We start from the raw sequence: 21998 nt of genomic DNA, 5'->3' as shown, positions 1-21998 counted from the left end.
TATATTAGAATAATACCGGTATGTAAAATATTAAATTACATTTTACTTTGCTGCCGTGTGTATTTTTTATTTGACTGCGCAGCTTTGATCAATTCTTTGTGTTTAAGGAATAATTTCAGTACAATGTTGAGAAATATTTAAAAAATATACAACGTTCACTTAATCTTAGGGTCATGGGTTTGAGCCCCCATGGGTTCAATTCCTGCATTGCAGGGGGGTTGGGCTAGATGATCCTCGTGGTCCCTTCCAGCAACTCTACAATTCTATGCTTCTATGCTTCTTAAGGATCCTTGGGGCAAAGCTACCCAAGTTCCCAACAGGGGTTCCTTCTTACCGTTCCTGTATTAGGGAGGCAAGGTTCTTGCTCCCTCAGGTCGTCGGGCAAGTCTCCTCCAAACCCTCCCCCCGCCCCCGCCTCTACTTACTGGTAGCTGGTTTGCTGCTGCTCCTGCACATCAGGAACAGGAAGAGGCGTCTTTTTCTTTCGCACCTCTCCCTTTCGTTCTCCCCGCAGGTCAGGAACAGGTGGGGCAGAACTCTGGCAAGAGGCGCCCCCCCCCCCATTTTTTAAATGTCTTGTGAAACAATTGAGTATGATTAATATTTTTTTCGGAGAATCAAGTTCAATGGATATTCGATCTTTGTCTCATTCTTACTTATGAAAGAAAAAGACAAAACGCGATTCTCCTATCCTTATTCTCTTAGACTGTACAGCTTTAGATTATGTACCATTTCATCATAAAGCTTTTGTGGGGGAAAATAGTGAACATAATGTGAAAAAGCGGACTGTCTGCTCAAATAGTGGACACCTGGCAACCTTAGTTTTGATTGTTGAGAGCACTCTTGGATGTTATGCAAGTGTTGCTGCTACTGAAAAGAGCCTTTCATCAGGAAGACTCCACAGGGCTTTGAATGAGTAGGTGTAAACCCGTCTTGCTTTGTTTCCTCTCTAGATTATTTGCAGCACCAACCGGACAACCTGAACTGCGAGTTGTTTGTTGATCTTAGTGGTTGTGCTTATGGCAACATCTGAAGCTGCCTTCAGCATTAGCGGGCCATAGCTACCATTTATCAAATGGTGTGACATCCTGCTTAAGGAGTTCCCCTCAATAAACTGGTTCAGTTGTCCTCTGAGGGATAGTCCCATGAAGCAAAATGCTTTGGGCTTCTCAGAAAGCTAACTGATTCTTCTGCACCTTTGACATTTTATCTTATTTTCGCTTTGGGGGCACTCATCCTTTGATTTTCCTGGCCCATATTTCCCGAGATGGTGATAATGTAGAATAATGACCTGCAACAAAATGTTGCAGTGCATCTATTATTACTACTACTGTTACTGTTACTAATACTACTATTATTAGTGGGAAGTGCCCTGCACTGCCTGGGTATTCTAAGAAACTAGTACTACTACGATACTAAAAATAGTGAGTTTTGGCTTGTGACACCACAAAATAATGAGCAAAACCATGTTTTTGTCCACCATCTTGATTCAAAATGGCACCAAAACATCAACAAAGACCCTCACTACCTCAGGAAACCTTGTGCTATGTTTAGTGATGCTACCTCAAAGGCTTCCAAACCCACAGGAAACAATTGGATAGACATTTCCCCAAAGACAATCTATTATCTATCATCTATATCTATCTATCATCTATCTATCTATCTATCTATCTATCTATCTATCTATCTATCTATCTATCTATCTATCTCTATCTATCTATCTATCTATCTATCTATCTATCTATCTATCTATCTATCTATCTATCTATCTATCTATCTATCTATCTATCTATCTATCTATCATCTATCCATCTATCTATCTATCTATCATCTATCATCTATCTAATCTTATTTCTTACCTTCCTTACTACTGGAGACTTTGAGGTGCTTAATGATTAAAGGGGAAGATGGGGGGAACAAAAGGAAAGAAACCTTGAGAAATGTCCTTGGGCTGAGAATAGCCCTTTACAGAAGTGTCCTAGAGATCAGCCCTCTCCCATTGTTGTTTGCTCCCTGGAAAAACCCTTGGGAAAGATGGAGGGCACAAGGAGAAGGGGACGACAGAGGACGAGATGGTTGGACAGTATTCTCCAAACTACCAACATGAATTTGACGAAACTGCGGGAGGCAGTGGAAGTCAGGAGTGCAAGGCATGCTCTGGTCCATGGGGTCACGAAACAACAACAACAATGCCACCATTTAGAAAACCTGAGCACTTAACTGGAGGAAATGCCTCCTTTTACAAGCATTAGCACTCTTGAATGGGGCCTCTCCCAAAAGAGCTATCTGGTGGATCATCCTCAGCTTCTGGCTTCTGGCTAAACAGGGGTTTCTGGCTCCTAAATCTGCCCACCAAAATGCAGTCTTGTGTATTTCCCAGAAAACCACTCAGATCTTCCATTTGGCTTTGTTAAAGATATAATAAAATGATGAAGGTCAGGATAACCACAGTAAAGCTGAAAGCTTATGAGAATTGATTTGCTATTTTGTTAAGATGTTATTTAATTGGATTTTAATATAGACTTAACTGGCCATCATCTGCATTTCCTAATTCTTTCCCCTGACCTGCCAAAAACAAAGGAAACCTGAATGGAAAGGACTATTGAAGACTGGTAGATAATATAAGAGCAAGCTTACGTTAATGTATTTTACTTTTGTCCAGTTATTTAATTAATCAGTTATATTTATGCTTTGGTTTTCAGGCTCCCAATGCACCTTGCATTTAAAATCAACACAAAGGTATGATATAAATAGTAATGTGATGGGGTGTGTGTGTGTTTGGCAGTCTCTTTTGACCCCCATCCCAGCTGATGTGAGTTGTTGTCAAAAACCTCTGAAGGTCAGGAGGCTGGCAAAGGTTCCTTTGGCATAAGGGATACCTCAGTTGGTAGGGCATAAGACTCTTAATCTCAGAGTTGTGGGTTCAAGCCCCACACTGGGTGAAAGATTCCTACATTGCCGGGGGTTGAACTTACTAGATGATCCTCGTGCTCCTTTCCGACTCTACAATTCCATGATTCTATGAGAAGGCTGTCAAAAACTTCTGCTTTCTAGTGCTTGGTGATATCTCCCAGTCTGTATCCAAGTCTGACACCTGAGAATCCATTAAGCAGAATTCCAGTTGCTGGAAACTTCAGTGTGGGAGAGCGCTGTTGTCCTGCTTCTGAACTTCCCAGTGATATCTGGTTGGCCACTGGCACAATCCCACTTCTCCCTTTGACACAAGGATTACACACACATTTGTTGTCAGAACATAGGAATAATATTCCTGAGAATTCTACATTGCTAAAGCAGGACAAAGGTTTCTGGGAATTTCACCTCTGGAATAAATATACAGGGCAATTATTCCGCAGTCCAGTTCTGGAAACTGATACATGCCATCACTAACTTGAAAGTCCCACACTTCATCCCAAGTCTGTGATAGTGGGCTGTGGGTGCACTCTGTATATCCTCAGAAACCCTCCCATTCTTTTTATGTCATTGCTTCACATATTCCAGACCTGGGGAAGCAGGAAACGGGAAAAAACCCAACCCCAATGCTCTAGGAATGCGCTGGCCCTAAGACGAACGCCATATGCTATTAAACTAATTTATTTATTTATAGAACCTTGTTGCTGTGTGTGACGTTTTGCACATTAGCATAAGGGGAGGGGTGGTGGTGGAAATCCCACATCCCATGGGGATTAAAGTTCATTTGTGTCCGGATTTACTTTGCATTCCTGGACACCGTGTGTATTTTCCTTGACTAATTGCTCGAGGTGTGTTTGGCGTGAGGACAACGTTGGAATGGAACAACAACAGAACGCCCAACCCCAAGTGGTATGGCAAAAGAGCGATGGGAGACTCTTCTGGATTGCACAAGAAGCGCCAACATCTCATCTTTGCCCTAGTTTTTTCCCCAGAGGCAGTTTCACCTGATACTACAGCTTCACCTCAGCTGAGTCTAGAAGCTCCCTGGAGCATGGAGACTCCCAAAGAGATACTGTCCCTGAGGCCAGGGCAAAAAAAGAAGTGGAACCCCAATGAGAAATCCCATTTTTTCTACATAAATTACAAGGATCCTCGTGGCACCTTGATGACCAACATACTTTATTATGGCCTAAACCAGGGCTTCCCAAATGGGATCCTGTGAGCTTCAGCCAGAAGCGTTCATGCTAGGCTCTGAAGCAGATTTACAATCTGAATTTCCATTCAATTCAAATTGTAATGCAATAAAATACAAGATAAGAAATAAAAGAAGCGGCAGGACAACAACCCTACAGCGTCTAGCACAGTGCATTATAATGGCTGTAATAGGCAGAAAAATCATTAAGTGGCCTGTCAAGGTGCTCAGCAATTTTCCAGCGGCCCATGGCAAGGAACCTTTGGCATAAACTTAAGTGGCTTAGAGCCTACTTCATCAGATAAGACTTGGTGACATCTACACAACACATTTAAAGGATGTTCCTCCGCGCCCCCCCCCCCAGCAAAGAATCCTGAGCACTGTAGTTTATCCTCCCCCTGTGCTACAATTCCCAGCATGCACAACAAACTGCATTTCCCAGGATTCTTTGGGAGGAAGTTTTAATTGAATAGTGTGTGTATTGCCACGTATGCAGTAATACATTTCTCTTCATCTATCATAGCCTGATCTAGGGTGGACTTGTAGCAGCATCACAACCACCATGCCAATACATGGTAAAAACAATTAATAAATGGGTCCCCAAATACATGTTTGGGATAAGGGTAGATGAAAGATGGCCCTTGGGTCTGAAGAGGCTGGAGGCTGCTGCTATAGCATATGGTGTAGTGGTTAGAATGGGAGACCTGGGTTCAAATCTGTGCTCCAACCATGAAACCCTCAGGGTGCCCTTGGGCCAGTCACTGCTTCTCAGCTTTATCTACCTCTCAGGGCTGTTGTGAAGATAAAATGAGGTTGGGGGGGGGGGAGAAAACCTTCACTGCCTTGAGTTCCTTGGAGGAAAGGTGATGTAATGGTTCGGGATTGCAGACGCAAGAGTCCAGGAATGTATTATTACCTTATCTCATAAAATTAAGAAACGGCATCCAATAAAGGGGCAATTATAACAATGAACAAACAATTACACCACAGTTCCCAACTCCAGTATTGGTTACTCATTTAACCAATGATGGGTAATGATGTCAGATAACTGCTGCGGAGGGTGGGAGCAGCTTCTGTCTCTAGGGTCTTCCAGCTGGTCAGTTTACTTTCTCCTCTTGCCTCTAGCACCTCTCTTCCCTCTTCCATTGTCCTTCTTCACCAGGCCTCTCTCTTTAGCTTCCTCTCTTCTGATTGTGGCATAGCGCTGCAGAACATCCCAGCTCCAATCCCTGGCATCTCCACTTAGGGCTGGGAAACACCTCTGGTTGAAACTCCGGAGAGATGCTGCCAGAAAATATAGAGAAGGGTTGGGGAATGTTGTTCAGCCCCCGAGGGCCATGTCCCCTTCTGGACAACCTCCTGGAGTCCACATGCCAGTGATGGGCAGGACCAGCGGCAAAAGTCAGTGGAGAAAGGAATGGAAAGCTTACCTTTGCAACAGCGGGCTAGTTTCTACACATTCATACACCCCTCTCTAGCCTTCTTCCAGGCAAGCAAGAAGCATTGTCAGAGTGGCTGCAAATAGGTCTGGGGAGAGTTCAGAGGGTGGTCTGGGAAGAGTTCTGAGGGCCAAATGGGGGTGGACTGGGGGCCGCATTTGGTACACAGTCCTTAGGTTCCCCACCCGTGGTGTAGACAATATTGTCTTAGGATTGCCACCTATCTTGTATAATACAGGGCTGTCCTGTACAGTATTTCAATGTAAAATGCCAGGTCCTTCCCCCCCAAAATATATTTATTATTTTTATAACAAACCGAAACACATAAACAAAAGCATACAAAATACAAAGATACAAAATACAAAAATGCAAAATACAAAAATGCAAAATACAAAAAAGCAAAAAAGACAGAAATACAAAAGCTTCAACTTATATCTAATCTAATACAATGGAACCTCAGTTTATGAACACCTCGGTTTATGAATTTTCGGTTTACGAACTCCGCGGACCCATCTGGAACGGATTACAGTGGAACCTTGGTTTATGAACACCTCGGTTTACGAATTTTCGGTTTATGAATGCCGCGGACCCATCTGGAACGGATTAATTCACTTTCCATTACTTTCAATGGGAAAGTTCGCTTCAGTTTATGAACGCTTCAGTTTATGAACAGACTTCCGGAACCAATTACACCCATGCTTTGGGTTAAGTACGCTTCAGGTTGAGTACTTAGTGGACCCGTCTGGAACGGATTAATCCACTTTCCATTACTTTCAATGGGAAAGTTTGTTTCAGTTTATGAACGCTTCAGTTTATGAACAGACTTCCAGAACCAATTGTGTTCATAAACCGAGGTACCACTGTAATTCACTTTCCATTACTTTCAATGGGAAAGTTCGTTTCAGTTTTTGTACGCTTCATTTTATGAACAGACTTCCGGAACCAATTACACCCATGCTTTGGGTTAAGTACGCTTCAGGTTGAGCACTCCGCGGACCCGTCTGGAACGGATTAATCCACTTTCCATTACTTTCAATGGGAAAGTTCGATTCAGTTTATGAACGCTTCAGTTTATAAACAGACTTCCGGAACCAATTTTGTTCATAAACCGAGGTACCACTGTATTGGTGACTTCCTCATGTCCCTTCCAGCTGCGTTGCAATGTATATCGTCTTTAGTAATTTCTAAATCTTATTCTTATACCTTATTTGCCTTATAACTATTCTTTTTTCTAGTCTTATCTTATATCATATCACGAGATCTCGCACTTATTGCATATTTATAACTACACCTCACTTTTAATTTTTATCTAAACATTTTTTATTTCTACAACCTCCCTGTACCTCCTAAATTTCTATTAATTCTTTCCAATAATACGATTATTGTAAAATGCCAGGTCCTTTACTGATACAGTTTTGTCCTGTATTTCGGGTCTTCTCTCTCTCTCTCTTTCTCCCAAGTTAGGGATCCCCTCCCAAATGCATGTGTGTGAAAGGCCATGTATTGAAGCTCTGGGGAGCCAAACACAGACATTTGTGTGTGCGCATGTGTGCTTGCATGTGCGTGTGACAAATTCCAGAGGCAGAGGCATAGCGTGTGTGTGTGTGCCGTGTGTGCCGTGGCCTCGGGCGCAATTCTGAGAGGGGGCACAAACAGGGGGCCCCCCACAGCAGGCTTCTTCGGCGGAGCCTGGCTCTGCGCCAGAAGGAGTTGAGCCTTGGCTTCGGCGCTTGTGCCTGGTGCAGCTTCGCCTCCCGGCTCAGGCCTGACCTGGCGGCGGAGAGCAGGAGAGTCAGTGGCAATGCTGCTGCTCACCCTCCTCAACTGCGAGGTGCATCACGCCCGGCTGCAGTAGCACCATCGCCGGGTCACGTCTGTCTAGGAGGTGGAGAGCATCTCACCTTGGCTGCGGCGAGGCATGCCCAGCCGCAGCAGCTCCATCTCCACCACTGGATCAGGCCTGACCCTGTGGCGGAGAGCAGGAGGAGAGTGGGCAGCAGCTTCCCTGCCCCTCTCCTACCCTGAACTGTGGTGCATGGGAGGGTGCCCTCCGCACCTCGCCCCCCCTTGGGGACTTGCCCCGCATGCCCATCCTGCGCAGCTTGGCATAATCTCCCGTCACTGTCCAGAGGGGGCATCCTGATGGACTGCAATAGATTGTAATGGATTGTCTTGAAGTCACTTTAGCACCAGATGGAGACAAAATCGCCCCCAACCGCCCCACCCTGCCCTCTCCTTTGCCGGAACCAAGGTGACCACCCTAATTTAGAGTTAGATGGACCCTTTTCATTCCCATTCTAAATTCATAGGAATAGGCCTAGAAGTATAATAAATAAATAAGGATCCAAAGGCAAGAACATTCCCACCAAGGTTCCATCGATTAAAGTCCACAGGGGGACACCCTTCTTCTCATGCTCACATCTTCCCCGCCACTCTCCGTACTGCCAAAGGCTCGACTCTGACGGCTTTACTTTGCAATTATCTGTCCTGCGCTGATTTAAAAGGCAAGAGTGGTTGGGGGTTAAAGCTATTGAATGTAATTGCTTGACAACATGAGAAGCGTAATTGTTCTACAAATATATTTTTTGAAAACCAGACCTCACTAGCTTCAGGGTGCAGAGTGATAGGCCGTGTGCTGCATGGTGCTTTTGTGTTCTCGGGCGTGCATTGATTTATGTGCAGGGAGGGAGCTGCAGCTCAGTGGTTTGAATACTCTGTATGCAGACGGTCCCAGTTTCAATTCCTGCCGTCTCCAGGCAAGGCGGGGACAGGGACTACTGCCTGAAACCCTGCAGAACTACTGTCAGTCGATGTCTACACTGAGATAGATAGAGCAATGCTCTGACTCAGTATTAACAGCTTCCTATCTTCTATTTGGTAAGTATTGTCAACACTGACTGGCAGCAGATTTCCAGATTTAAGGCAGGGGACATTCCCACCAGCCCTACCCAGAGAAGCCGGAGATTGAAATGAGGAGCTTTCACATGTAGAGCAGAGGCTCTGCCACCAATCTACAGTCCTTCTCTGAGTCAGGTCAGTGGTCCATCTAGGGTTGCGGGTGGCGCTGTGGTCTAAACCCCTGAGCCTCTTGGCCTTGCTGATCAGAAGGTTGGCGGTTCGAAACCCTGCAATGGGGTGAGCTCCCGTTGCTCTGTCCCAGCTTCTGCCAACCTAGCAGTTTGAAAGCATGTCAAAATGCAAGTAGATAAATAGGTTCCGCTGCGATGGGAAGGTAAATGGCGTTTCCGTGCGCTCTGGTTTCTGTCAAGGTGTTCTGTTGCGCCAGAAGCAGTTTAGTCATGCTGGGCACATGACCCGGAAAGCTGTCTGTGGACAAATGTCGGCTCCCTCAGCCTGAAGCGAGATGAGCGCCGCAACCCCATAGTTGCCTTTGACTGGACGTAACCATCCAGGGGTCCTTTACCTTTTACCCTTGAATGTTCTATACTCTCTCCATCTAGGCCCAGGTTGTATACATATGTAAATAAACCACATATCATATAGATACCACGATCTCTGCTGATTGGGGTGGTGTGTAATAATATGAATAAATTTTTTATTTTGATGATGACTCTCTCTGGCTAATCGAGAGAGCTGGAGTGTACAGAAGCTTATTCCCAAATGTGGGCAGAAGAGACTTCCTTTGCCTTAGGGAGAATAAGCAACTCCTGTTCTCTTTTGACTCATCATCATATGGCATCTCTAAGACTTTTGGAGACTTGGCTGAAATCCCAGGAAAGCAAAATTTCATATAAGCAATCTGGTATAGCATAGTGACTGAGCAAAGCAGGGTGTGAGCTGGAAAGCCACCTCTCCGTTTTTTCCTCAGCCAGAGACATGCCCTTTAAAACTGCTGCTGGATGAGGAGGTGATGGAGGTATAGCATCATCTGTTTCACAACCCCCCCCCCCAAGCATCTCCCTCTCAGGGTTGTCATGAGAATAAAGTGTTGTATTGAGGAGAAGGAGAACTGTGTATGATGTTTTGAGCTCTCTGGATGAAAGGCAGGATGCAAATGTAACAGATATGCAATAATCAATCAATCAATCAATCAATAATAATAATTTTATGTTTGGGTTGCCAGATTTCAAAAAAGTGAAAATCCAGACACAAAAGTTGTTGAGTTTTAGGGCAAAGTTCAATTTTTTTGTGAAATATCAAAAACAAAACAAGTACCGGCAAAATCTACACTACAGCCATACACCCAAATTTCCCCAAACATTTAAGTACGGTAATTTCCGCTAGGACGCTGTTTATAGGGGCTGAATAAAAGCTATGCCTGGGAAATTCTGGATGTATGGCAACCCTATTTCATGATAGAGTTCATGACTCATGTTTAAGGTGTAGGAAATGGAGCACCTGTATTGGCTCATGGCAATTATTTAAATGGATAATAAGAATAATGAACGATGGCAAAAGGAACACAGGAAGCTTCCATGCATACCTTGGCCCATCTATCCCAATATTGTCTATTGTTTCAGGCAGGGGACAATGCCAGCTCTACCTCGAGAAACCACGGGTGAACCTGAGGCCTTCTGCATGTGAATCAGGTGCTCTGCCACTGAGCTTCCGCACAACACATTTACATAGAGCAGGAATTCACAAAAACAGTTTGCTTCTGAAGGGAGAGGTTTGCCAATTGTGTTATTGAGCTAAATCTGATCCTATAGTATAATTGTGAGTGTATGGCTTAGCCTCCCCCCCCCCATATACCCCCCTGGGATGTCTTGCTTAAAATGCTTTTTTTCCCTTGCCTCTCTCTGTGTGCCAAAGGGTAAGCCAGACAGAATGCCCTGCTAAGCTATCAAGGCCGGATGACAGCCTTGTCTGACGCTATCAGTCTGACGCACAGATAGTCAGGGATTCAAGCCCCCACTCAAGGCTGCTGGAGGACGCTACTGGGGTAGCATGAGTCAGCATGTGTTTATGCACAGGTCCGGATACAGGAAGATCCTTATATGTACTTGTGACCCCCTTGCGTGCACACATTTACAGAGGAGGGGGAAAGGAGCCCAATAAGTGTATAAGAAGCTTTGCAATTTGTGTTTCTTTGCTCTTGTCGTGAGGCTTAACCACCAAGAGTCTCTTAATTAATTAAGAATTAAACTCTTTCTCTGGATTCAACCCCCGGTGTCATTATTGGCTATCTCTGTCCTGCCTGGGTGCAACTTAAGGACCCTTATCAGCAAATAAGGCTACACTTCTTCTTTGGCAATCACCCAGAGAGAACAGCTTATGTGTCCCAAGAACTAAACAAATACCCATTGTGGAGGAGGATGTCTGCTACTTCTCTGCATGATCCAGTGTTCTGGGCCTGCCTCCACCCAGTAAGCCCTTGTTGGTGGATGACGATGGGCCACTCCACATTGAGCTGTGCCTGGATCCTTCAATGACTCCAGATACAGAGAGCATATTCCCTGCCCCGCCCCCGATGTATCTTTGCATGATGCATTGTTCTGAGCTGGCCTCCTCCCATCCAGGTGTGTTCTTCTTGGGAGGGATTTCTTCCATTTTTTTTTTTTTACATTTTAAAAGTGACCCTTCTTAAGTCCAGACCAAAGAAATGTACTTCAGCCAACAGGGGTCTGTACAAAAATGTCACACTGGAGAGTTTTAACCCCACTGGGCTGGGGCCAATGGAGTTAGCACAACTGGTGGACCTTGAGTTCAGATTCCAGGAGCATGAGATACCCACTTCCTGGACTAAGTCTTTCACGCTGAGAATGTCATCCATGAATTCCAAACGGACCTGGGTGCACTGTCCCTGAGAGCCTGTCTTACCCAGCGCTTTTGTGGCTCAGGCCAGCTTCATCAGAATACCCTGGCCTCATTCACACATGCGCCAACATCAACTGATTTCCCTGTATCTAATTACCGTACTCAATGCTTGATAGCTGAATGTGTGAACAGACTCCACCGAAAAGCATTGCATTTGAGGCGATCTGGGGTAATAGGAAAGTTCTACCTGGACTGTTACAGCGGCATTGATGACATTGGAGTCACCAAGCAATGCACGGCTCTGTGTGCGCATGAACCTGATCTGTAGATCTAAAGAACATGTTTGAGAAAACTTCAGTGTTCCAACAACCACAGTAGCACTATCTGTTCATGCTGTTGGAAGTACAACAGCAGAGACTATTCAGTGTGCAATTTAAGGGTTAATTCTGTCAAAGTTAAAGTCAACTAGCCAAGAAGGAGGTGGAGGTGTTGCTTGGCAACCAGTCAGGGTAGCCTGATCCTCACCAAGGTAATATATGCTCTGATTGGCTGTGTAGTTCTGAGGGAGTCTTTCTCTGTATGTTTCCTTGAATCTCACCCTGCTATATACAAGGCCTGAAGTGAAAAAAAGACCAAACCTCTGTTTATTTTTCCTGAGATTATACCCTTCTTTAGTTTTTCCCCTCAGTAAGGTATTATCCTCATTTCTTTTCTCACTGGACTCCATCTGCTATTTAGGTGACTTTGCTAACACATGCAAATATAGGATCATTTGCAGATGCTGGGGCCAAGCCGGTAAGCATAATCCCACTGCCACTCTGTATGATCCTAATTCACAGATATGGTGGCATGAGAAATGCTCATGACCCAGTCTGGACAGGTGAGTCAGTGGTTTCAACTGGCACTTGCAATACTGTTGCTTTGCCTTGACTGATATTTTTTTTTGGGGGGGGGGGAGATGGAGAAAGCCCTAATGACCCACCCTACCTTTTAGTCCTGGCAAATGTCTTAAGAAATATATCAGGTATATTTCAGAGCGCTTCCCTGGAGCAAGTAGAATAGTGGAGCCTGCAATTCACGTATTTCCTGATGTGTGCAATCTATGCAAATGATTGCGCCATTATCGCTCACATTTATTAATCCAGAGTAACTCTCACCCTTAGTCAGTGGTTCAGTGCAGAGATAGGGAAACCTCAGGCTTGTGGAGAGGGACAGGCGAATGTGGCCCTCTAGGCCTCTCTGTTTGGCCCTCGAAATCCTTCCTAGGCCACACCCCTCACCCCAGGCCACACCCCCTCGCGGTTTTGCATCCTCCTTGAGTGTTTTTGTCTGGCTGGAATGTGACTTTGATCATGCTTTTTGCTGGGTGGAGGGCAGAATCATAGAATCATAGACTTGAAGAGTTGGAAGGGACCCACAGAAATGTGTGTAGGGGTGGCAGCTTGAATAAAATATCGAGGGAGCCCAGGTAAGCCCCATCCCGCAGAATTGATCACATGATGCGGTGCACCATTTGAATGGCATTGCCCATCAACTTTGAGGGGCCTTGGCCCCCTCAAATATTTTTTTTGGGAGGCTGAATGCCCTTGGCCCCTAGGAATTGGCTTCTCTCTCTCTCTCTCTCTCTCTCTCTGTGTGTGTGTGTGTGTGTGTGTGTGTGTGTGTGTGTGTGAGAGAGAGAGAGAGAGAGAGAGAGAGAGAGAGAGAGAGAGAGAGAGTTGTATGAAGAAAGTAGCTCCAAAAATGAGCTGCGTGTTGGACCACCCAATCTTAGCCTAACCTACACCACAGGTCTAGTTACAGGTAGGTAGCCGTGTTGGTCTGCTGTAGTCGAAACAAAATAAAAAAAAATCCTTCCAGTAGTACCTTAGAGACCAACTAAGTTTGCCATTGGTATGAGCTTTTGTGTACATGCACACTTCTTCAGATACACTGAAACAGGGTTGTTGTGAGGATAAGATGTGAAGGGAGAGAACTATGTTTGTCCCCTCGAACTCCTTGGAGGAAAATAATAATAATAATAATAATAATAATAATAATAATAATAATAATAATAATAATTTATTTATACCCCGCCCATCTGGCCGGGTTCCTCCAGCCACTCTGGGCAGCTTCCAACAAAACATTAAAATACAGAAATCCATCAAACATTAAAAGCTTCCCTAAACAGGGCTGCCTTGAGATGCCTTCTAAAGGTCTGGTAATTGTTGTTCTCTTTGACCTCTGGTGGGAGGGCATTCCACAGGGTGGGTGCCTGGTTCCCTGTAAGTTGGCTTCTCGTAGCGAGGGAACTGCCAGAAGACCCTTGGCGCTGCCAGAAGACCCTCGGCGCTGGGGGTGGAGACGCTCCTTCAGGTATACTGGACAGAGGCTGTTTAGGGCTTTAAAGGTCAACACCAACACTTTGAATTGTGCTCGGAAACGTACTGGGATATAAGTGAATATTTTACTTTACATCTCTCTCCTCACTCCAAGCTAAGACTTCTGGGTTCCTCCCACAGAAAAGGCCCACACAGACAGTCTCTGTCGTGAATCAAGGAGACGGGGATTCCCTGCCCTGCCCTGCCCTGCCCTGCGGAAACACACTCAATTTTTAAATCAAGGGGGTGGCCCTGAGAAAACCACTCTGAGTCAGCCTGCCTCCATTGGGATTTGGGAGGTTTATCTGCTTCTTTTAGGCAAAAGACGAAGGTATTTTGAGCCTAGCCACAAAGAACTCTTTTGTTATTCAAAGTTTCTGGTCCATATGGTGAGCGGGGTTAAAATTAAAATTGCCAATATACTGTAGGTCCATTTTAGGTCCAATTGACTATGAAAACAGATAGATCAATCAATTAAGCTGTTCTTAATGACAGTCCTAGCTTTTGCAGACTGGCTAGAAAGGTCCCCTCCAAGTGTCTGAAGAAGTGTGCATTCACACGAAAGCTCATACCAAAATAAAAAACTTAGTTGGTCTTTAAGGTGCTGCTGGAAGGAATTTTTTTATTTTGTTTCGACTATTTTCCAGAGACAGTCCTGGATTTACAGAAGCTGTCCCGGTTTCTGATTTGATCCCAGAATGTCCCGCTTTTCCTTAGGACGTCTCTGTTTTCATCAGAGAAATGTTGGAGGGTATGATAGCAGGCAAGCAAGCCTATGTTTAGGGCAACAGAGAAGCTAGAAGACGTATAGCGGCTGGTGCTGTCAAGACTTTCAGGTCCACAACTCCCAGCAGCATGGCTAAGCTCCCATCATCCTTTGCTGTGCAGGCCGAAGCTGGCAGGAGTTGTGGTTCATCTAGAGGGCACCAGGTTGGGGAAGGTGGATGTAGAGGGCATTGTGTTGGTTTCTCCTGGTGGCTGATGTTGAGTCACTCAGGTATGATGGAAGGAGGTTTCCTTGAGTGAGTCATCAAGCATGACGCAGCTCTGATTGGAAAAAGCAACGGGGAAATAATGAAGGTGACAGAGACACGATCCCTGTTACACTATGTGCCAGGTGGATTCTAGGTCAGGCCAGCCCAGAAGTGGACCAAGGACATTCAATTGGCACACACTCATCCATCCTCTGTTCACAACATATCAAATCCATGATGGAAAATATAAGCCACTTTGAGCTTAGAAGGCTAGCAGGCATCCCCAAACTGTGGCCCTCCAGATGTTTTGGCCTACAACTCCCATGATCCCTAGCTAACAGGACCAGTGATCGGGGAAGATGGGAATTATAGTTCAAAACATCTGGAGGGCCGAAGTTTGGCGATGCCTGGCTAAGAGCATTGCTCCTGCTCAGGTTCTTTGGAAAGTTTATAAGAATGCTAGATTAGATGGGCCAGTGGCCTGACTCTGTGGAATGCAGCTTCAAATGATAACCCAGGTGTACAGCCACAGACTTTGTAATAATGGGGGAAATGTATTGTTGCTTTTCTAGAGTTGCCCCAGTTGCCTCTGTTGTGATAAGGGAACAGCCCAGTGTATTTTCCAGGTAATTTAGAACAGGCACCCCCAAACTTTGGCCCTCCAGATGTTTTGGACTACAATTCCCATCATCCCTGACCACTGGTCCTGTTAGCTAGGGATCATGGGAGTTGTAGGCCAAAACATCAGGAGGGCCGCAGATTGGGGATGCCTGATTTAGAAGGACGTAATGTTTTCTACACTAGTATGGGCCTAGGAGGGCTGTAACTCAGTAGAAGGCCCCTGTTCAATTCCCAGTTTTTCCAGTTAGCAGTGGAAGCGTCCCCTGGAACTCGGTCAGTGTAGACAATGCTGAGCTAGACAGACTCAGGCACCTTTTTAAAGCAGCCCTTTATTCCAGCCCTGGACTACAATATTACTTCCTTTTTAAGGGAATATCTCAGTGGCAGAGCAGCTGCCTTGAGATGGTCACAGGTTGAATTCCCAGTTTATGGCAGCCCTCAGATTATATAATTCCCTCCTAACTCAGGTACATATGGTTCCAACACTGACAATGATTAACATGGCCTTTTCTTAAAGGTTTTTTTTTATCTCAGATTTGGTCATTTCAGTATAGATGGGGTTGTTGGTGGGGTGATCCTTTATATTAATGTTTGCAATCTTTTAAATTAAAGAAACTGGCCTGAGTGTATGCTTTTGGGGATCTATATCAATTTCTGAGCTGCCTTGGGTAGGCTACGCCCAGCAGCAACGTCATGGACTTGCAAAACAAGTTACAAACATTCTCTGATTTATCCACGCTATTGTAACCATTTTACAGATGGGGCAATGTATTTCAAGAGCACAATTGCCCAAGGGCCACCCTGTATGTGGGATCTGAATCTAGGGCCTTCCAGCTTCGTCCAATCCTACACCACTCAAGTGTCTATCTTTATGGTCAACCCTCTTGCAGTAGTGGTTTAGTCATAATCCCCAAGGGCTGTGCCATAGAGTCACAGCAGCAGCAATGGGCCATGGAGGCTGCTCCATTAGGGCACGTGGGCACATGGGGCACTGCCCCACCAGCCTGAGTCCTCAAAGCCCACCTGTTTTCATGCTTGCAACTAGTCCAGAGGGTCCCTCTGGCTTTCCTGCTTCCTCCTCCTTAGTCTCAGTGTTGCCCTTCTAAAACTCAAGAGGAAAATTGGAAGCAAAGGTGGAACGAGTTGGCTCTGCCTGTCATTGACTCTGGCTCCATCTGCTGTTGGGCTCTCTGCTCTCTGCCACCATTGCAAACTGATGTGCCAAGGACGCCTCACAACAAACCAGGATGAATCTGATAGCTCCCTCACTGCCTAAAACAGAAATTGGGCGAGATTCTAAGAATGCAACATTGAGTACTCTCCAACATTTCTCGGATGAAAATAGAGGAGAAGTCCCATTCCATAATGATCATTTTACTATACACCACACATCTCGGGCAGCTTTCAACATATATAAAAACATAATAAAACATTAAACATTTTTTAAAAACTTCCCTATACAGGATTGCCTTCAGACGGCTTGGGGGTTGGATAACTCCATATCTTCCAACATTTCTCCTAAGAAAAGAGGGACGACCTAAGGAAAAGCAGGACATTATTCCAGGATAAAATCAGAAACTGGGACGGCTTCTCTAAATCAGGGATGTCCCTGGAAAATAGGGACACTTGGAGGGTCTGACATTGCCATTGCCAGCACCAGCCTTGTCTTTTCTCCTACACAGCTAAAGACTTGGAGAAAGAATGGAGAAGCAGATTCCAAAAGGAGAAGGCAAGCAGATAACCAAAAGGACTGGAATGAAGACTGTTAAGATAAACTGGGCTGCTTTGCATAACAACAACAACAACAACAACAACAACAACAACAATTTTATTTATACCCCGCCCTTCCCAGTCAAGACTGGGCTCAGAGCAGCTAACAACAAATAATATCAACACAAGTATAAAAGAAACAATTCAGTTAAAATGCAGATTAATACAATGTTAAAATTCAATTTTAAAATTAAAAATCTACAAATAAGATAAAACCATTATGAGATAAAACCTTAGGGGAGGGTAACCGTGGGGTCAGACTGCGTCAGTCCAAAGGCCAAATGGAACAGCTCTGTCATGCAGGCCCTACGAAAAGATGACAAATCCCGCAGGGCCCTAGTCTCCTGGCTGAGTTATCCAGGATATGAACAAACTTGGAGCTCCTTTGCAACATTCTCCCTCTTCCCTTTGCTCAAGTGTCTGTGCAAGACACAATTCAGCTCGTCAGCCAGGAAACGAGATGACAAGCAGCCAAGCGAGGATATGAAGCCACTTTTAAACCACGGCTTCATATTTGGGTTGTTTTGAAATGGCCAAACCATAGTTTCTAAGGCCACATGTAATAGGAAACGAAGGCTAAGTGCTGAATCTTGGCTTGTTTTGTTGCTTATGTGAAGGGAGGAGCAAAGCAACAGAAAATAGGGTTGTCATGTTTCAAATAGTTGAACTATTCCCCCCCCCCCAAATGCCAAGAAAACCTCCACGATTTTTCGATGGACTTGTCTAAGATCCAGGACAAGCAGTGCATCTGCCCCCAAACCTTTGCAAGTGGAACCAGTAATGAAAGAAGCATTGTGTATATCCACCCTGATACCACCAGGAGCACAAATTTTCATGAATGCATAGTAAAAAGGACATTTAGAGCTGTCCATTGGTTACTTAGCTGCAGCAGGAGGCAAAATTCTTCTTAAGTGATCTGTCCAGACTCCATCCCTTACGATTTATTACACCTTTGCAATCCATCAAAGCTGCTCCCATTGCCCATTTTCACTGCCATCTGCTGGGCACAGAGTTTTATTTCAGCAGTGATTTAATTCCAAACAAGAGATGGGAAGGCAGCTGAAAAGATGAGTTGTATTTTGGAATTACAAAACAAAAACAAACCCCACACTGGACTTAGAACCTCCTAGCAGAATCTTCCTAGCAGAACTGCACTTTGTGTTAACAGCAAGGGTAAGATTAGGGCCAGCCCAACACATTTTGCTGCCTGAGGCACAGTACAAGATGGTTCCCCTGTATTCCATGTATAAAACCTGACTAGACCAGCAAATGGAACACTGATGATGGGACAGGATCCTCTGCCACACCTGAGGGTGGCAGGCTAGCTTAGGGAGCGCAAAGCTAATGGCCCGAGGCAGCTGCCTCACTCTGCCCAATGGTAGGACTGTGCCCATGGCTTGTGATGTTCAAAATCTGCTTTAGAGGGGGGGAAGCTTTGAGAGGATCAACATCCTTGCAGCTTCAAAATCTGCACGAGTTAACTCTCTCACACGTTCCCCATTTGGAAATCTGCATGGATATGTTAGGGAGCAGATGTCCCAGAACGCACCACTTTGAATTGGATATTTCTACATTTTGTTTCTCTCTCTTTTTTAAAGAAAATAATTTTTATTCCTTTTTCTTTTATTCCTTTTTCCAATAACAACATAGCTGAAAATACATCATAATCAAATTACATTCATGTACAGAGTAATAAAACAAAAAGACAAAAAAGCAAAACAAAAGAAGACCTAAAAAGAAGGCCAAAAAAGAAAAGAAAGAAAAAAGAAAAAAAGGAAAAGAAAAAAAGCTAAACAAAAACTTCTTAATTCAAATCATTATCATAACAATTTTGTTTCTCTGTGAGTGCTTCAGATTTGAGTGCATCTTTCAACTTTGCATAAGGCAGCCAGCTCCCATTGTGACCAAGAGTTTTTTCAGCTTGAAAAATAAATTGGCGGGTAGCTGAAAAGTAGAGTTTCTCAGGAGGAATCGCAGGAAATATTTATGTGATGTATATTGAGTTGTAATTTTTTTGTTTGTTCCCTGAGAGATATTTCAATATTTGCAGTAGATTTGCAGTATTCCCACTAGCACTGGTATGAATTTTGGTAGAGAAATTCTCAAAGAATGAGTAAAACTTGACAAATGTCAATATATATATATTTTGCAAGCTTCCATCTTGCCCCTAGAGAGGATTTTGTTAAACAATCCCCCCCTTCCATTTTTATTCCTATTCTTACTTTATAGCTGCAGTGTGAGGGGTGGAAAAAAACGGGAAGACTTCTGAGATAATCCTTAACTGCTGTATTTATCATTTGAAGCTGCATCCTATGGTGTTATATGCAGGCAGGGGGATAAGCGGCTCACCGCTGTCACTTTCTTTGAACTCTTTGAACTCGTAGCTGAAGAGACAAACTGCAGTGTGGAAGGGCAGCTGGAAACCTCTGAGTATACCCTCAACCTCTGCGTTCCAACTGAGTGATATGCCTGTGTGGGAAGGGGTGTGATGCAAAGCAGCCTTTTGCATTGCTGAAGAGGCAAGCTGGCTTTAATTTTAATTGCTGACACTTAAATGGAAAAGCAGCTTGCCTCTTCAGCAGTTTTTGAACTGGGAAGTCTGCAGATTTGAAATATAAACCAAAATGCAGACTGGCCTCTTTAGCAAGGAATGCAAACAGAAGGAATATATCCCCACCACGACGTCAGTGTTTTTCTTCAAATTTCCTTTTTTTTATAAAATAAATAAATTTTTAATTAAGTTTTACATAACAAATTTAAATTCAAACACATCATTCACCTCTTCATCTAGGATTCTCTGAATCCTTTGACTTCTCACCACCCTTCCATGGTTACTGTTATCAATCTTTTTCCCCCAACTGCTTATCTTATTTTCTCCAATTTGTTAAAAAACAATACTCCATTTTTCCGTAGTTACATTACAAGCATTACTTAAATTCTGCCAAAGTTTTTAGTTGTTTACAGTGTTCTCTTAAGTACATTATAACTTTTTCCCATTCCTTTTTTAAATTCTTCTCTTCCTGTTTTCTGATTTTCCAGGTCAGTTTCGCCATTTTGGCATAGTCCATCATCTTCATCAGCCATTCCTGTCTGGTTGGAACGTTGTCTTCTTTCCATCTCTGGGCCAGTAATATCCTCGCTGCTGTCATATTTCTTCAAATTTCCATCATGGTCTCAGAGGTCACATGAAGGTCCAAACATTGAGAAGCACAGGACCCAGAGCCATCTGTTTCAGTTGGACAAAAGTATATAAATCTGAATTAAATTCTCCATGTCACTCCTTTTTAACAAAAGACAAATGGCATCATGGGAGGCAGGACATGTTCAAGACATTTTGTGGCCTGAAGCAACAGACACAAAGGCAACCCTCATGTACAGAAGCCAACCAGATGGGCAGCTGAATTCAACACTGGGGATGTGGCTACATCCCCCTCCACAACACATGAGGTGCAGTGGGCTTTCTCAGGGAGCACTGGACTGGCACACATAGTACTGTCCTCCTACAGAAGGGAATTATGGGGGAAGGTGGATGCTCAGAAGGAATGGCCGCAGAGGGCTGTCAAAATCCCCCCCTCCAAATCTGCCATCTAAGGCAGCTGCCTCGGTATGCCTGATGGAACCAGTTGAACAAATGGATTAAATAGAGAGAATATATTAAATATAGGGTAAGGAAACACTTTGTTCAGGCTGAAAATAGGCAGGCTGGTTGGCTCTGTAAAGTTGCTTGTTTAGCCCCAAAGGCTTCCCTGATTAGCAGAGCAACTGCAAAGGCCATGAATGCATTTGAAATGCGTTCCTGTTTCCGCCTCCAGAGCTTCATTAAACAAACACATTCCAAAAGCCATTCAAGAGCAGCCACTATCTTCAAAGTGTCAATGAGATCAGCCCCAGCCAAGCGGGGGCCTTCATAAAGAGAGATGCGTAACATTGAAAAATGGTTCTCCAAAAGAGTAAAATGCGTCTCTCTCCCACGTGTCTCCAGATCACAGGGAAATGCCAAAGGCTCCACAGCTCAAAGACTTCCCTTGTGAAGTTAAACACTGAACTATTTATCATACACTTTCCTTGGGAGCCGGACTCCCTTCCTTGTTCTTTCAAACACCCTCAAACCACCCTGGCTGGCAAGCTCTTTTTAGATTCACAAACTGGAGACACTGCAGTTGGGAGTTGGGTGTTCTTGACGCAATGGCAGCCATCTTGGGGTATGCTCGCATCACCCCTTACTCTGCATCTCATGTTAGGGAATCATTCTGCCAGAAACAAATAGGAAGATTCTAGAAGGTTCCAGAGTTTTCCTTTATATATGGGAGCGGCACTCTGAGCTTAATTAGCATCAGCTGGAAGTGCCAATAAAAAGAAGACCACCCGGCTTCGTCTTTTTTGGCAGACGCCTAATGGCAGGCATCTGTCTGAACAGTATTGCCTGTAAATCCTGCTGAAGGACCACTGTAATTTACGATGTGCGAGAGATAAGAGAGCTTTTGTTTGAAAGTGTGCTGTTAATTGCCGTTTATTTTACCGTAATGCTTGTACCCGGTCAAGGAATAAAACCTTTTGACCGAGTCTTCGCAGTTTGGTGAGTCATCTTGAAAACAACAACTTTGTCATTGTTCACCGCTTCCGCGAGAGAAAGAAGATAAACTCTGCTAAACAGTTTAAAAGAGGTTTTCCCTAACCATCAGTATCTGCGCAGTGGGAGTGTGTGGATGGTAATATCTCTAATATCTCATGGCTAGCTTTTGAAGGCACATTCACACGATGTTGGTCACAGGCCACATTCACACAAGTCATACTTTACATTTATTTACTCCATGATACCGCTTAAAACAGGCACCCCCAAACTTGGCCCTCCAGCTGTTTTGGGACTACAACTCCTACCATCCCTAGCTAACAGGACCAGTGGTCAGGGATGATGGGAGTTGTAGTCCGAAAACAGCTGGCGGGCCGAGTTTGGGGATGCCGGGCTTAAAACAAGTCTGCTTCCCCCAAAGAATTCTAGGAGCTGCAATTTGTT

At 44.4% G+C, this 21998-nt stretch overlaps 1 long non-coding RNA gene across 2 annotated transcripts; it reads left to right on the top strand.

Moving 5' to 3' along the window:
• Window positions 1-8282: 8282 nt before the first annotated feature.
• On the top strand, window positions 8283-21547 carry LOC148683522 (uncharacterized). Of its 2 annotated transcripts, none has more exons than XR_015947016.1 (2): window positions 8283-8418; window positions 20024-21547. It is a non-coding gene; the product is annotated as an uncharacterized LOC148683522 (long non-coding RNA). The 2 variants fall into 2 exon arrangements; XR_015947015.1 differs by having other exon boundaries at window positions 8283-8574.
• The last annotated feature ends 451 nt before the right edge of the window (window positions 21548-21998 follow it).

Source organism: Zootoca vivipara, chromosome 14 (genome assembly GCF_965207765.1).
Source record: "Zootoca vivipara chromosome 14, rZooViv2.hap1.1, whole genome shotgun sequence".
Taxonomy (NCBI): domain Eukaryota; kingdom Metazoa; phylum Chordata; class Lepidosauria; order Squamata; family Lacertidae; genus Zootoca; species Zootoca vivipara.
Note: the sequence above shows the minus strand (reverse complement) of the source record. Positions and strands in the feature narration are given on the sequence as shown.